Source organism: Poecilia reticulata, linkage group LG23 (genome assembly GCF_000633615.1).
Source record: "Poecilia reticulata strain Guanapo linkage group LG23, Guppy_female_1.0+MT, whole genome shotgun sequence".
NCBI classification, from domain to species: domain Eukaryota; kingdom Metazoa; phylum Chordata; class Actinopteri; order Cyprinodontiformes; family Poeciliidae; genus Poecilia; species Poecilia reticulata.
This window is the reverse complement of record NC_024353.1, coordinates 14,469,120-14,486,126: the sequence shown is the minus strand read 5'-3', so window position 1 is coordinate 14,486,126 and position 17,007 is coordinate 14,469,120. Positions and strand designations below refer to the sequence as shown.

Here is a 17,007-nt window from a genome sequence, read left to right as displayed (position 1 = left end):
GCGACCCCGTCACTTACTTAAGGCCAGTTATGTCAAGTGCTGCCAGCTCACGACTGGTTCTTCTGGGACATGAGGAACACAGACCTCTGGAGCCCCACAAAACACCCAGAGGCCTATTGCTGTTGGCAACATGTTGGAAAAGCAGTCTTTTCGTGGCAAAGAAAGACTGCCGTTACATTAGGCCGCTAACAACAAAGAAATGCACAATACAAAATATCTGTTGCCATAGGTGATGAAGGAAATAAAAAGGCAGGAAAAAATTAGGGATAAGCAGTTAATTACAGAAATGCTAAACTTGCTAAAAACACAGCTGGGCTGCTTCAAGTCTTCTTTTCCCTCAGCTGTGGAATTAAATGGGGGTCTTTCGAAACTCATCCATGATGCATGAGTACTAATTTGCCCCTTTTTCTTCTTGAATATCACAAGAAACAATATAATGTCATGGGGAAAGCATGCTACACTTTGTCTTTGCAGCACAAGAAAAAAAAAAAACCCTACCATGCATTGACTATCTAAAAGTAGGCAGAAAACAGCCAACGTAAACCACAGGAGTCATGAGGCAACAATCCCCCTCATCCCAAAAGATGGATTTGTCATTGCACTGATTAAGAAGAAACTTGTCCAGGTATTAACTAGTCGCATTACAAAATAAGACAATTTAATTATAAAACAATAAATTCAATTTAATAAAGACAAAAAAAATAAATAAATCACAAAATATAAAAACCAAAGGTCAGCGTATTGATTTCTGCTGGGTCAATGCCTTACTGCCTTCGTGTCGGTAATAACATTTAAGTATGCTTCAGTCCTCCCATTTTCTCACAAGTACCATAAAGGGATTTCATGGGAAAATTATGTTAGTTAATCTGCTATTAAATGTTGTATTTTAAAAAAAAAGAGAGAGAAGAAAAAATGTAAACATAAATCTCACATTTATGAATTTAACTTGCTGACACATGCAGAAGAACAAAGATAGGTACAAAAACAAAAGCTAGCACAGCAACATTTCACTACATTTTAAGCAGTTACATAGTTCATTGGTAGTAAAGATGCTGTTATCTCAAGGTTGCTGCTTCTATTATTCCCCAACATGGTTGTACAGAAGCACCTCAAGTGTTTCTGGAATTAGACCAAAGACTAAAAACCTCAGTGATGGGTCGGTTCAGTACTCTTGAGGTCCAAATGTAGAAAACCATTTAGCTTTTATGCTACGAGCTTAATAAATTATGGAGACTCCTGAATCAACCATCTTCTTATAGGAAGATATTTATTAGCAAGACATAACCACACATGGTAAAGACCATGAATCAATAATAAAGCCTTACACATTTTTTAATCATTATTTCTAAAGAAGGCATTACTCATGTAAGGTTCCTTGTCAGGCCTTTCCAGAGACACACTCTAAAAAATGAACACTTCAGTCAATATATTTTACATACCCTTGATTATAAATATCAAAAATATATTTTTAATAATGAAGGAAAAGTGAACCCCAAAAATAGGCTTTCTAAAATGTTACCACTTTCAATTATTCCACCCCAACCAAAAATCAACCTTATAGCTAGCTGGTTTAGCTAACTGTGTAATGTTAAACAAGATGGAATAAAAGAATAAAAAACAAAGTCATAGACTCACCACTCTGCTCCAGACAAAAAGAATAATAAGCTTTTATAAGCTAAACTCTTCTCCATTACACAGTTACACCACAGCTAAATGCTAATAAACTGTCCCAGCAACTTGCCTAAATTAGCCACACCTGGTCCTGCTAATTAGGGGCAAAAGGCCTGTGAGAATGAAGTTAAGTTCTTTGTTTGCCAGTCTGTTTTAGATTAGAATTTAAATATGTGCCATCAAACTGGTGTCTGTTTTATTAAGACTTTTGTCAGGTTGGTAAAATCCCTCCTGTTTTTATCATCTTACTCTTTTTTTGTTTTTAAAGTTTCCCTTTCTGCTCGTTTTCATTTATTTTGCATTTCTTCCTTCGCAATAGATTTTATTTCTGATTTAAGTAAGGGAAGTGGGAACTTGGAGCAGTCAAACACTGGTTTCATACAGAGCATGGGCTGGTAAGAGATTTTCCCAGTAAGACAACCTTCAATTAATATACTTGAACATACTTTATACTGAATTTAACAAAAACTGAAATCCACATGCTCCTTTTTCCGCACAGAAAATCACCAATTATTTCTACTGCTGCCATTTAGGTGTACCATTTATATTACACAATTAGCTTCAACAAGCTAATTTAGGCCTATAGATTTTGTGATTTTCATTTTCCTACAAAGGCAAGCAAAAATACAGACTAAACACTTGCTTAAGTGGTTATAGTTTAAGTACTTATGTAAAATTTTATCCCCATTTACATTTTAGCGCTTCAAGGAGAACCTCAAGTTCAAAAAGTTATGTTAGCTAATAAATAAGTCAGGCTATCCGCTCCAGCTTAGCCTGACGTTAGCACTCTACAAAGGCCATTGTCTTTATTCTACCAAAGTAAAGCATCGATGCTAAAGCAGATGCAAAAGACAATATCTGATTAATTTACTGTGAATGAACAGATCCCTGGGCTACAAAACACTTCCCAAATTCATCACAAATGGCATAAAGCTTGATTTTTTTTTTTTGGCAAATAGGTTCTTATATTTATTGTTTAAGGGAATATCAATGTGCGCTTCAATCCCCCTGGTTGTAAAGAATCTCACTGGGAGCAGAATGTAAATATTTATGAGTAGCAGCTGCAGCAGCTCCATCACAGTCTGCTTGGTTATCCCGCCTTCAATCGCTACGCCTCGAAGACGTTCTCCCTCCCCCCTGTGGCCTTTTCACCGGCATTTTGCATTCAACGGGTGTCCGTAACTCTCCAAGTGGTCAATAAAGTTTGATTCATGAGGCCTGGGGCCATAACTACACAGTGCTGCTTTAATTCGAGGAGATGTAAATGATAGCCATAGATCCAGCCTGATTTCCTCGGGGAGAGCTCAAGAGGTTGGGAGAGCATACGTCGTAAATTATCACCTCGGCGAGCCAGAGGTCAAACATTAAGAATGGACTGCCGTCCCATTAAAGTGCAATAATGTGCTATTGGTGTTCTTTAGGTGTTTTTTTTTCCCAGCTTTATTTTAAGCTAAAGCAAATCTAAACATCAATTACGCACCAATCAGGTTATTAAATGTGCAGTGGCACAAAATAAGCACCTTTTAACAATGTATATTAGACTTAGAGCGCCTCAGAAAGCAAATTATAAATGGAAAACTGTTTTTCATGAGAGGACAGCAACAATAAAACACACCAGCAGGTGTTTAACCACCGCAACACGCTACTTAGCCATTATTAGGTTTTTAACCAGCGCCACCTGGTGCTTAGTCTGTGTCACACCAGCAAACCTAGCCTAGCTTTGAGTATGTCATTTAGCCATTTTAGTAGTCTATCAAACTTTCCATGCCATTGAACAAGGTGAAGCAGAAATATATTACAATTTAAGAAATCAGATTAAATGGGATTTCCACAGATAATTTTTATAATAACTGTAAAAAAAAAAGACAAAAATTTAAAAAAAAGCACCAGGGCATGTTGCTCCAAGTCACATAAATTCGAAACATATGGAAGAACAAAGAAACCAGATGATACGGTAAATATTAATGATGTGCAAAACGTGCAGTAGTGTTGTATTAACATAAACAAGCCTGCAGAGGCCATATGTACTATAAGCATGTATAGCATGTGTGTGGGTTTGTGTGCAGCCCTGCGGCGGGATAAATGCACAACAGATATGAGGAATTGTAACATTTCCTGTGTCGTGAATATCCAAACCCTCCACGAGAAAAGCATCAGCCTCAAGGAACATGCTTTGAATACAAAAACAGTTGCACTGACTTTTTCTTATGCATGTGGAGTTTACAGGTTATTGTATAAAAAAAAGAGAATCATATATTCTTTATATTTCCTTGATTTTTCATAATGAAACTTGAAATAAAAATCTAATTCTGGTTTCCATTTGATGTCAAAGTTATGATAAAAGGAGAAAGAAAGAACAAGAGGGCAAGAAGAGAAGACTGGAAGAAGAGAAAGTGCGACAGACCCGGGAGCCAAACTGCCTCAAGACAACAGCAGGCAGACAACAAAAAGCTCCTCAAGATGGATTATTTTCTCCCAGATTTTACATCCCAAAGACCAACCGTGTTGGGGGGGAATTTACAAGCAGAAGCCTGTAAAATGTTTAATTGGTATTAAAGTAGCGATCTGCACCACATTTAGAAATTGTCTCCCCCCCGCTGTCGTAAGTGGAGGAAAAGAGCGGCGGCAGAAAGGTTTGTTCAAGCACCTGATGTGTGTGCTTTGGGGCAGGTATCCTGGCTGCTTGCACCAGGGTAATCACTGTAGTGAAAGTGGAAACTGACACCAGAAGCAGCAGCTCATTAGCCTGAGGAATGCATGTTGCAGTGTCAGTTTTGCGACGCTTGTTTTGTTCGACACACTTGCCCGCAAATGACATTTTCTTGGCACCTTGCTGTTTATTATTTGCAGAGATGACAGAGTGTGTGTGTGTGTGTGTATTTTTGTGAGAAGGGGAGAGAAAATGCTTCAAGATAGATATCTGATAAGCTCAGACGGTTTGTTTCAGCTGAGCCATCTGAGAAGTCTCGTGTCTTGTCACTCAGCCAATCAGATCAATGAACCACAACAAACAGGACCAACCGCTAAAGGTAAATAAAGACCAAACAAGAACGCATGTTTAATGATATGCAACGATAATGCATCTCTCTAAGCAACAGAAATTTAAAAAGATAAAGCAGATTTTACATTGCTCACTTTGTACACTGCAATCTTAAAATTGCAACGTCCAAGTTAAAAGCAATTACCTCAATGAGTTCCCTTTCACTTTAAATCAGTGGTCCCCAACCGTTTTATTACCGCGGACCGGTCAAGACTTGGAAATTTTGCTGTGGCCCGGAGGGGGGAGGCGTGAACGGTCAGGTAAGGCTTCTGCATGTTGGTCGGGTCTTGTATACTCCCACAATGGCCTGATGAGCCCATTAGGCCAGCAAACTTTCCCAGCCGGGAAAGTCTTTTTTTTATCAACAACTTCCCCAGCCAGGGAAGTTTTCTCTTTGAGATTGGTCAAATCGTTTCCGAAGCCAGATCCCTTTTGGGTACGGTCTTCCAATGACGCTTTTGTTAGCGCAGAAGTTGAGTTTTTACACTCTAGTCTTTTTTTCCATCACCAACTTCCCCAGCCAGGGAAGTGAGATTGGCCAAATTGTTCTCGAGGCCAGATCTCTCTTCATGGGTCGGGTCTTGTAAACTCCCACAATGGCCTGATGAGCTCATCAGGCCAGCCAGTTCGATACTTAAAACCTTTGTCTAACACCTTGCAAAAATCTTAACAAGCTGTCAGTTAAGATAACTGACAATTTTTAGCAGGATATTTTTGCTCATATTTTACATAGCCTGTGTCAGTAGGTCTTTGTACACTGTAGATATTCTGTTCTCTTGCTCTTCTCTGTAGCACACAGGTGAGGGTTTCAGAGTCCTTGCTCTTCTCAAGCATCAAACTTCTCAAAGCTTGCTCTCTGTAATTGGCCAAATCGTCCTCAAGGACAGATCTCTTTAGGGTAAGGTCTTCCAAAGTCGCTTTTGTTAGCGCTGAAGTTACGCAGAGCGGCTTGTAATGTGGGGCTCACCTACCGGTCCGGGATAAATCCATTCTCCTGTCTCTTCTCTGGGCCTTTTCCCCTTTGCAAAGGGGCCTTTTTCCCCTTTGCTGTTTGTGGCCTCATTTTTGGCGCGCAAGTAACCGGTTAAAGGATTTTCAAAATAAAAGATCCTCCAGACTCAAATAATACATAAAACGGAAATATTTAATTATTTCTTGCGCGGTCCGGTACCAATTGGTCGACGGACCGGGGTTTGGGGACCACCGCTATAAATGACAGTCAGTACCAGAGTATCATGACTAACAGTGGCTTACTTGGGTTTTACCATTCAACAAGTCTCTTAAACATCATAATCGGAGACAGATGGAAGTGATTTAGGAAAACATACACACAGTCCCTGGAAAATACGTCTTTAAAATCAGAATAACTTATAGTCGTTTGTTTCTAAGGACAATGATGAAGCTATGGGTTTTAAGTAACGTGTGGCTCTTGTTCACAATGTTTGCAGGAAGTCCTCGACTACAGCTAGCATGTTTCCGCCCTGTTTTGATATGGCTTATTGATAACAGAGCACATGCAATTTTAGTTAGTGTATAAGAAACAAATGTATGACATGTTCTCCAGCTTCATAAACTCTGTCTTGTTGTGAATGTCTTAAATGTTAATGATTAGTGTTTTGGCTGCCTTCTGCACAGCTCCTTCCTGCTTTATAATGTCTATGGACTTATCTGGAATCAAGTTTAGCCGTTATCAAACATGATCGGACTGGTTGACAGATGCATCTTTCCTGGAAACCCTCGAGTATTTTACTTCTTTCCAGAGAAAAATAATTGTGTTTCAAAATAGATAAGTAAGCTTAGAAAAATGATCATAACTGGATCGGTAGCAAAATTAAGCAACTCTCCTTTATTTTTGATACATTACCTATCATTACCTACATTACTTTGGTTTAAGAGAATCAGATCAATACACCTGAATGCATCGTTTCAACATCTTTTCAAAATTTTCACACCTTTACTGCCACAATAGGAAGTGCATAGATTGAGAACTGGTGCCTAGATCAGGAAAGTCTAAATAAATTAGACATTCTCACACACAAATATGATTAGTTTAATTAAGCCTTTACAAAACAGTGCTGGATCAAAACAGTGTAAATACCTTAGATTCATTTAAGGTCTGATAACCACAAATAATGACTATGGTATCCGAATGCCGTAAGAGGATTTTGTTTCCCCACTTTACCAGGTTCCACTGCTAAACCTGGGCCAACGCTTGCATGGCACCATCTGGTTCTTTTTCCTCCTTGGAATCATTCACTGTTCCGTGAAAGAAACGGGCTGCAGTTCAGCAACACTTCTTTGCCTGAACAGAGGATATCGTGGAAACCAACAACTAATTAGAAGATAAAAACTTTGGAGTAGCATGGTAATTCTGGCAGAAAATGTCTCGACATTATAATATGCATTGATAGTTCTTGTCGAAGTGAAGTTTGTGACGTAAAGTACCAGTTGTCGTCAGAGTGGGTCAGATCCATGGATCTGAACCGGCAGTCTACTGCCCGGTTACTGAACTAAAAATGTTGGACTGTGAATACAAAGTCTCGACTCCCTGACTCCGTCTGCTGAGCTCATTATACCAGCTACTTCTGGTGAACACATTGCTAAAGGGTTAATAGAGGAGCCATTTTGTAATAACTTCCTGAAGGTGGAGTTTCAGAAAGAGCAGGAGCTTCTTAAAGAGACAGATGCCCAAATTCAACGCACTAAATTACAAAGTCAAATTTCTTGTAAGTCATTTGATAACGGCAGCATTTCTATGAATGAAGATAAGAAAATTACTTGATTGTGCTTTAAAATGGCACTATGTGTACATAATTCTGGACCTATAAGACAAGCACAAAAGTTTGAATAAAAAGGACAGTGTTTTACATGGATCTACCTTTTTACATGTCTTTACATGATTCTATAACACGTGTCAAACTCAAGGCTGGGGGTTCAAATCCGTAGCTTTTCATGTGGCCCTTTAGACTCCCAGTTACATCAATAAGTCCCTTCAGTTTTTCACAAATCTGCAAAATTCATGCAAAATCAACAGATCCCCACATTTTCTTCTGATTTTACTGCAATTTTCCTCAAAATTGGCCAAAAACGTTTGGTTTAAGTGACTGCTGCCTCAGCCTTACTTGATGACAAGTACGGCGATTAAAAAAAAAAAGTCACATTTAACATCATATATTAGCACAAATATACAAAGGACAACATCCTGGATGGACTGACCAGTGTGAAAAGATGTTTAGTGTTATTTCAATTTAAGAAACAGTTATTTTAACTCTTGGTCATTTACTGACAAAACCAAACCACTTTTTTCAGTCCCTCGCTCTCTTATATCAATCAATCAATGAAATTTTATTTGTATAGCGCATTTCAGCAGCAAGGCATTTCGAAGTGCTTTACATAATTAAAATAAAAACAGAATAAACAGTGAGAAAGAAAGAAAAAAAAAAGATAACATTAAAACTCGCGCCCCAATTAGGACTTGAGTTAAACGTCGTTTAACTGGGACTCTAACCCTCTGTGACTTTAGTCAAAAACACCGTTTGACAAGGATTCCAACCTCTAGGTTTCTAGGGACTCTAAACCCCATAGAACTTTAGTTAAACGTTGTTTAACTGGGACGTTTTCCGGGGGGCTTTACATCATTAAAACGGAAACGGTGAGAAAGAGAAATAAAAAGAAATTAAAAAGTAAAGATAAAAACATTAGATATTTTTAAAAAGAAAAAAAATGATTAAAAAGGTAAATGCATAAAAACATCAAAGACATCAAAACCCACCCTCCAACCCTAATTTAGCCATAAGCAACTCTAAACAGGTGGGTTTTAAGTTGAGATTTAAAGGCACCCAGTGTTTCAGCTGTTTTACAGTTTTCTGGAAGTTTGTTCCAAATCTGTGGTGCGTAGAAGCTGAATGCTGCTTCTCCTCATTTGGTTCTGGTTCTGGGGATGCAGAGCAGACCAGAAGATCTGAGGGGTCTAGACGGTTGGTACAGCAATAACAGATCTTTAAGGTATTGTGGTGCTAAACCGTTCAGTGATTTATAAACTAACAACAGTATTTTAAAGTCTATTCTCTGAGTTACAGGGAGCCAGTGTAGTTCTATTCTTCCCTTTATTGCCAAAGCTGGTCTAGAGACGTCACCCCCAGCAATGCTGCTCCTTAATTGACTTGTGCAAGAGCAAGTTTACACGCTAAACAAAAAAAGAAAACAAAACTTCTCAAGGTTTTACTCATCTGCATATAGGTTGCATTACAGCACAAATAGATTACATCAACGTGCCTTCACCAGCCAAATCCATTCTACATTATTCGCTATGCTTTTGTGGAGCTTCAGAGCAGAGCGCACGCTGTAATCTTGCGTTATTGTGTCGGGATTAACATCAAATCTCATTACAGCTGTGGTGGATCGCTGGAGAGGCAGGATTGAGGAGGGGAAGCTGGGAGAAGGGCGGAGAGGGGGGAGGTTATCTTTATTTTTTATTAGGTTTTAAAAGCTAAATGCGAAAAAGAGAGGATGAAGATATGAAGGGGGGTTGAAATCTCAATTTCACACGTCGTCCACGTCTGCTGACATGTTAAGTATGAGTCGCAGTCGACAGAGACAGAGCAAGCAAAGGTCAAGGGGTCAGGACGAGATGCGTCACAGGACAGGGAAGTGAAATACGCCACAAATCTAACAACTGAGCCCTCCTCCTCCGCCACGCCCCGCAGTCCCAAATACCGCTCATCGGTTAACGTTTTTTTTCCCCCCTTCAAAGTCTGGCCCGCTCACGCTTCATAAACCTCGCTTTTATTACCAATAGATCTGTGAGGGTTGTAATTGCCTGACTGATATACAACCGGCAGAGGGAGAGCGGCTCGGGTTCTCTCACTTTTAAAGAGCCGCTCGGCGTTGAGAGGCACAGGGACACGCCTCGATTCGTCCAATAAAGCACACCGCTGTGTCTGTATACGCGTACGTGCATGCGGCGCCGTCGAAAGGGACAGATCACATAGACGTTTATGTGAGAGATTTAACGTAAACATGAGGAACGCAAAAATATATGCAATAATATATTCATTCTAGCTCGAGTTGAAACAACAAGTGCTGAAATCTATGAGCTATGATATGGTTACAAAGGTTTTTATTTGGGAGGGAGAAAAAGAGGGAAAACACTTTTTAAATGTTCATACTGGACCCGAATTTAAATTGATTTTCTCTTTTCTTAAAAAAAAAAAATTAATTACCGACAGAAAACATTTTTAAAAAGTGAGTTTTATTTCAATCACTCCTTCTGTGAGTTGTTATGATGGTGTATCAGCCATGCTAGAGAAATGTTTTGCTTAACTATGTGAATAGAGTCATAATATTAGCAGAATAAGTCTTAAAGTTACAAGACAAATTTTGTTTTCAGAAAATAAGTTTGGATCCTTTATTTTTGGTGTTTGAGTTGTTGTAAAATTACTTCGTTCTCCTCATACTATTACTTTATTCTTGTATTACAATTTTATTGTCATAATTAAAAAAATAAACCTTAGCCTGATTGTTTTATTTCATTGTAAAGTTGACTTAAGTTAAAAGAGTCCACGTTATTAATAGAAAGTTGAGTGGAAGGGAAAAATTTATAATTTTTTTTTTTAAGTGTGCAAGGGTTACTGGAGCCTCAAGTAGATAAATTAAAATTCAAGGGAATAGGTATCCATAGTTTGCCATTTATTATCTATAAACCATAATTATTAAAACATATTGTAACTTTTCCTCTTAATTTCCTGGTGTTTCATTCCTCATTTCATTTGGAAACTAGGGGATTACACCATTTCCCTTCTTTCGTAGAGCAAGTCAATGCCGAGAGTATAAGGCAAAAAGACTCACCACGCTGTTTCCCTCAGACGATAGGATGGGACGCGTAAAAAATGTTGAACCAGATCACAATTTACACAAATAATCCCAAAGCTAGCAAAAGTAAGCAGCACACACATTTCAGCACTTTTCAGTAACCTGACGCAATTCAAATTCCCTGACTCCACACTCCAAACATTTTAAAAACACAAATACTCACTTTGTATCGGAGCAAACAGTCAAACGCGCGAACACACACACACTCCTGATACCAACCCCTCCCCCGCAGCAGAGCACCATGCACCATGCTTGTAAGTGAGACCCCAGAGGCCCACCAAAACACATACAGGCCCCATTAGAAGCAAGAAATATCAGCACAGCAACACCCAACCACTGATTGCTGAAGAACACGTGCTCCATTTTTTTTTTTTTTAATTCACGACTGGGTGGAGGGTGTTGGGAGTCGACAGCTCATCAGCAGCTGCACAGTGAGAATTCGCTGTAAGTGGAGGAACGGCTGAGGAAAATAAAGCTCATCAAACACGGCGATCGTTGCTGGGGTTTGTCAGCAGCACCGAGGGAAAAAGGGGCAGAAATGAATCAGATCAAACAGAGATTTGGGGATATTCTGGTGGAACATCAATTCCCTGGAAAGAACATCCATAATACTTATTTATATTGGATAAAAGCCTAATCTGTATACTCATTATACCTAATATTTCTGCTTATTTACTTTCAGAAGATCTAAAGTCATAAGAATGGTAGTCATGAACTAGAAAAATCTGGAACTTGATGGAGTCCGTCCTCAGAGGCCCCTTCAGGCTCCTACAGACATTTACATATATACAGAATTACAGTTTTGGTTATGCTAAATTGTGCTAAGCAAGGGCGTATCTGCAATGTATAAGAGTTCATATGCAATGAAGTAGTTATATTGGCAAAACAATAACTTATGCAGGTATGTTGTCAAAAAGCATGTTTCAAAAACTTAAAAATGAGCTCAATACATGTTTAAAAAAATATTGAGGCTTGGAAAAAATGATTTACCACTTTCAGATTTCACAACCTGCAATGTATTTTACTGGGATTAGATGACAGAAATGCAGGAACCACTCATCTCAGCGACACCTTTTATTTATCTTTTCTTTTTGTCTTTAGATTATTTCAATTGACAGTGTAATACCACCATGACTTCACATAAGTGCTCAGAAGTCACAGAGCAGGTTGAAAACCTACAAACAAATGAAAAAAAATCAATTACAGATCACAACGAACTAATTTACTAGTTTTCCAGGTAATGTTAATTACTTTTAAGTTAACAGTGAATGAACAAACAAATAAACTACATTCCAAACACATAAAACCCATTGCATCACCAAGGCTAATTTGGTCTTCTGAATGCAGATTAAATGATATAAACTGTGCATAATGTCCAGTTCCTACCAGTGGTGTCTTTGTGGAAGCTTGAAGCTGAGGCTCTCTGTCTGCAGAGATCATTGTGAGCACAGGTGTGCCAAGTTACCTTATAGACTTCAGATGGATCTGAGTCGCGAAAGGGATGGGTGCGCTTGATTCTCTGTGATGTGTGTGCCAGTTGGGTGGAGATAGCAAATGCACTCACAAGTGTACCATTTGCTGTTTTAACTTGACAGATATAAAAAGCAACACATTTGTTCCACAGATTTGTGGATTCATTCAGTTTCCATTCCACGACTGTCTATGGTTTTTTTTTGTGACCAGAAAATTTTCTGCACAGATGGGCTTTACTTTAAATGTATAAATATTCTTTTAGGTGTTTGACAGGAAGTGTGCAGCAGCAGGTGTGTGAGGCGTAGGGTTCTACTACTTTCTGTTCCATACAGTTGGAGGAACTGGACCTTTCTCTGCCACCTCACTGAAAGAATTTCACACTGTAGGAACAGTATGACAGAACATTTTAGTAGCCTTGAAACCATCCATCCATTGTCTAGACCCGCTTTTCTTCGGAGGGTTGTAGAGGCTGGCGGCTACTTCCAGAGGTCATTGGGCGAGAGGCAGGGTACACCCTGAAGAGGTCACTACTCCATGACAGACTAACACCAATGAATCAAAGAGTCATGTTTTTGTACAGTGTGAGGAAGAAAACCCAAGACTGCTTCCTTCATGCACACTAGGCCATACGCCACCATCCAGCTCAGACTTCAAACCATAACTTCTTAATATCTTGGTAAATCTCAACACCAGTAACTATTTGCTGAGATACCAGATGGAATGGCAGAAAAAGAAGCTAATTATAGTAAAGGGTCTGTACTTGTATAGTGCTCATCAAGGACCCCAAAGTGCTTATCAGTACATTCAGGCATTCACCAGCAGATGGTGGTAAGCTATACTGGACAGTAGCCACAGCTGCCCTGGGGCAGACTGACAGACCACCAGCAGGCAAGGGGAGTGACATGTCTTGCTCAAGGACACAATAACAGAGGTGGACCATGGGTTGCTGGTATATATCGAACCAGCAACCCATTGATTGTAGGATAACTTCCTACCACTGCTGTCACCATTATCCCAATGAGCTCTTATCCACATACATCTGTTTTGGGATGGTTTTTCAGTCCAAATCAAAAAGTCTTGAGGTTTTAAATTCAGTTTGCAGGCCGTACAAAGATTTTATCTTGACATGTACGAATGCAATGCAGTGCCTGTGTGTTTCAGACCAAAAACACACTCCCCTCCTAGAGCACGGTGTGAAGGGAGGGCTAAAAGAATTACCAGTGAGGACCCGTCAAGTCCCCGGCATTCCATTAGCCGAGCCCGTGATGTACTGCCAAACCACCTAGCTTCTTTCTCCCTCACACAAGCCGGAGCGCGGAGAGGGGGGACCAGCCACGCTGCCTCCACCCGACACCCTCCCCCCCCCCTTCACACGCACCTCACAACCTCCATCACTCATCATCCATCAGAAGACCTCCACAGATGGGCTCGCACATAACACATGCAAAGAGGTTCGAGACTCACCAGTCATTGCACTCAAGTCCAGGCGCGCGCACGCACACACACACACACGCACACACACACCCCCCCACACACACACACACACACACACACACAGCAGTCTCTTTTTTCACTCCCAGACGTACACTCCTTTCTGTTTTCACACACAAATTGCACAAAGTCTTTCATCTGTGTCTCAGAAACAAGGGCTGACTGGGAAACACAATTAGGCCCCAATTAGCACCATCAGCTCTACCTGAGAGAGTCGATGCTGGCAAAATACAGCAGCGGACACATAGTGGGGGCACAACGAGATGTTGAGATTAAAATGCCAGAATATTTCTCGTCAAATGGAAGCTGTTCCAGTGAAACGCTGTAGTTGCTGTTAGCACTCTGAATCAGTGTTTCAGACTTTTAATTTGAAGCAGAAAGGGAAGGAGTTCTTGAGTCGTCCTGTTGTGAAGACAACAGTGTCACAAAGGCAATGAGGAAGCCTTGACCACTCCTGTGGGCTTTTAGGTAGGAAGTAGGAAAAAGAAATGGAGACAGAGAAAATATCAACAATTTGTAAGTACTGCACTGTGCTAACCGTTAGTGGCTAGTGACACCAAACCTCGCACCCGTTTCATAGCTTCAAATCTTCACTGGATTCAAAGATTATCTCATGGTTTGTTAATAAGTTTTTATTGCATTTGATCTGTTAAAATCAGAAATATTTCAACGGACTAAACAATCTATTTTGAAAGATTGACAGAGAGGGACCACTTTACAGGGCTGCACAGTGGCGCAGTTGGTAGAGCTGTTGCCTTGCAGCAAGAAGGTTCTGGGTTCGATTCTCGGCCCCTGGGTCTTTCTGCATGGAGTTTGCATGTTCTCCCTGTGCATGGTGGGTTTACTCCGGGTACTCCGGCTTCCTCCCACAGTCCAAAAACATGACTGTCAGGTTAATTGGTCTGTCTAAATTGTCCCTAGGTGTCAGTGTGTGTGCACATGGTTGTGTGTCTCTGTGTTGCCATGCAACAGACTGGCAACCTGTCCAGGGTGACCCCGCCTCTCGCCCGGAACGTTAGCTGGAGATGGGCACCAGCAACCCTCCTGACCCCAGTAAGGGACAAGGGTATATAGAAGATGGATGGATGGGACCACTCTACACATGCTGAGTCTGGATTTTTGTGTTAGAAACCCCAAGCAGAATGAAACCAATTTTTAAACATTTGGGTTTCTACACAAAATGCCAGCTCCTAGAGATTTCAGGAGAATGTTTAGCATATGAAAGCTATGCTAGATTCTCATGAAATCTTTGTAGCAGTATAGCTCACTGCTTTAGCAATGCTACAGATCTTCTAATTCAGACTTTTAATATAAAAGTCGACATTTTTGCCACCTGTTGGTGGAGATTACGGGCATCAATGTTTTTAGTTTAATGCTTTTTTAAAATACAGGAACAGACATCCAGAGTTCTGAAATTTGGCTTTAAACCAACCAATCTCAAATTGTTTAATCATACACTGACCACAAAAGACTAAGTTTGAGATTAATGACCTTTTTGATCCTATTTAAATGTACTGAAGTACACCTAGTATTGAAATGGCCACCACTGCTGTTAAAATATCTATCTAGCAGTTTTTCTGGGTATCCGGTAGAAAGAAACATTTACTGACATGACAGAAACAACCTGAAAGCTCTTTAGGAACACAGTGAGTCAGTGTGGTGTGTGGAGCAGCAGCAGAGCAGGGGCCCATATATGGAGGCAAATTGTCCACAACGTGGTTTAATTCCCGACTCTGGGACCTTGAATCTGCGTGTCTTCCCTACTGCAAGTAAAAGTTATTTGATTTCATAAAAAAAAGGTACATTTTGAAGTATTGCATTAGAAAAGGCTGATGTAGAGAGCAAAATTCAAAATAACATTCTCGATTTACTTGTAGCTTTTCAAGAGTTAATGTGCTAAGGTGAAGATGGAGACGCACTTGCCGAATAAATTCTGACGTAGCGAACATTTATCCGACATGCCGGATCAGCTGTGTCAGCTATCGGCTTGCAGTAGAATTGAATTTCTTTCTTTACGTCTTCAGACAGGGCGTAACATCGGCAGAATTTGTCAACATGGAACGATTAAACTTGTCTGACAGCAACACATTCCTGAAAAACCTCTCCATTTTTCTGAGATGTGTAGTCCAAAACTATAAACTTCATGTTTATAGTCGCCATGGACAACTTCAACATCTGACGAAATTCCACTTGACGTAGCCTGGTTGATTCACTTCAAACCACTAGATGGTATAACATCTAATTCACATTTTCTTTTTAAACAAACTAACTGCATCTGAAGTGGATAAGTTTAGACTGTACAGAGAGTCTTTAAAAAACAGTTTGCGTTTTTATAAAACCTATATTTGATTTTAAAAATGCAGAAATAAATGCTTTCTGGCATTAGCAAAGAATTAGCAAAGTCTAAAACTCAAAATATGGGCTTGTCAAAATTTGAATATTTTACATTATTCATAGTTTTCCCTAAAAATATATTTTTTAAACTCTCATTCTTTAAACCCCGTAATGCACTTTATCATATCCCTAACAGATCACAATGGTGAAGAGGGCGTGTGAGGAGGAAATCCACCGCTCACCTATTTCAAGCTGTTATAAATAAAAAAATATATTTATATATATATCAGCAATTAAAGTTTAAAAAGTTGCACACAGACAAAACACATCAACCACATGGTTTCTTTCCAGGTTCATCAACAAGTTACCTGCTTTATAAAAAATACAATCCTCACCTTTAACTTCCACAGACTCATTTAAAAAAGATAAAACAATATTCCACTCAGACTCCAGCTCAGTCTCAATATATTCCAATCCGTCGGTACCAGGGGGGGGAAAGAAAGAAAGAAAGAAAGAAAAAAAAAAAAGCGTCTTGTTAACACTTTCCACCTGAATGTTAGCTCCTCGTCATCGTAAACGGTGAGGAGATCCTCCTCCGGAGACGCGTGAGAGCCAGGAGAAGGAGGAGCGGCGAGAGCGGAACCAGGGATGCTGGCGGAATCCGACGATCTGCGAGCTCTCGGCGAGGGGATCGAGCCACCGGAGACGAGGGGTGATGAAGAAGAAAAGGCGGAGGAAGAGGAGGAGGAGGAGGAGAGAGGCATGAAGGCAGGCAGCGGTGAATGAGTGGAGGATGCGATTGCCCTCCCCTCACACCACCGAGTCTCTCTCTCTCGCTCTCTCCTGCACAGATACAGTGGAAAGCGCACTCCTACCCCCCGCCCTGCCACAGATTGCATTGCACTGATGAAATTTTAATGGTTCTTTTAGGAAGAATAATGAACATGCGAGTCCCCGGAGTTGCTCATAACAGGGGAGGTTCTGCACTGCACACACCTACAGAGGTATGCAACAAACCTGCAGACGGCACCGGGTCTCATTTCCCCTCACACACCCCAAACTCCAACACGCCCGTCTTTCTTTTCTTCCTTCATCTGCATACCACTTACCAAAACACACACACATAT

At 40.2% G+C, this 17,007-nt stretch overlaps 1 protein-coding gene across 3 annotated transcripts in view; it reads right to left on the bottom strand.

Annotated features, from left to right (window-relative positions):
* Positions 1-17,007, bottom strand: part of nav3 (neuron navigator 3) — a 370,879-nt gene that overhangs the window by 290,770 nt on the left and 63,102 nt on the right. Inside the window, exon 1 of one of the 3 annotated variants that reach the window (XM_017302697.1) lies at positions 16,276-16,640. The exons of 1 other annotated variant lie outside the window; for it this stretch is intronic. The gene's annotated coding sequence lies outside the window, so the exon portion shown is untranslated. Of the gene's footprint in view, positions 1-11,968; positions 12,007-16,275; positions 16,641-17,007 lie in introns of those variants that run through there. One more of the 3 variants, XM_008401338.2, reaches the window with a different exon arrangement.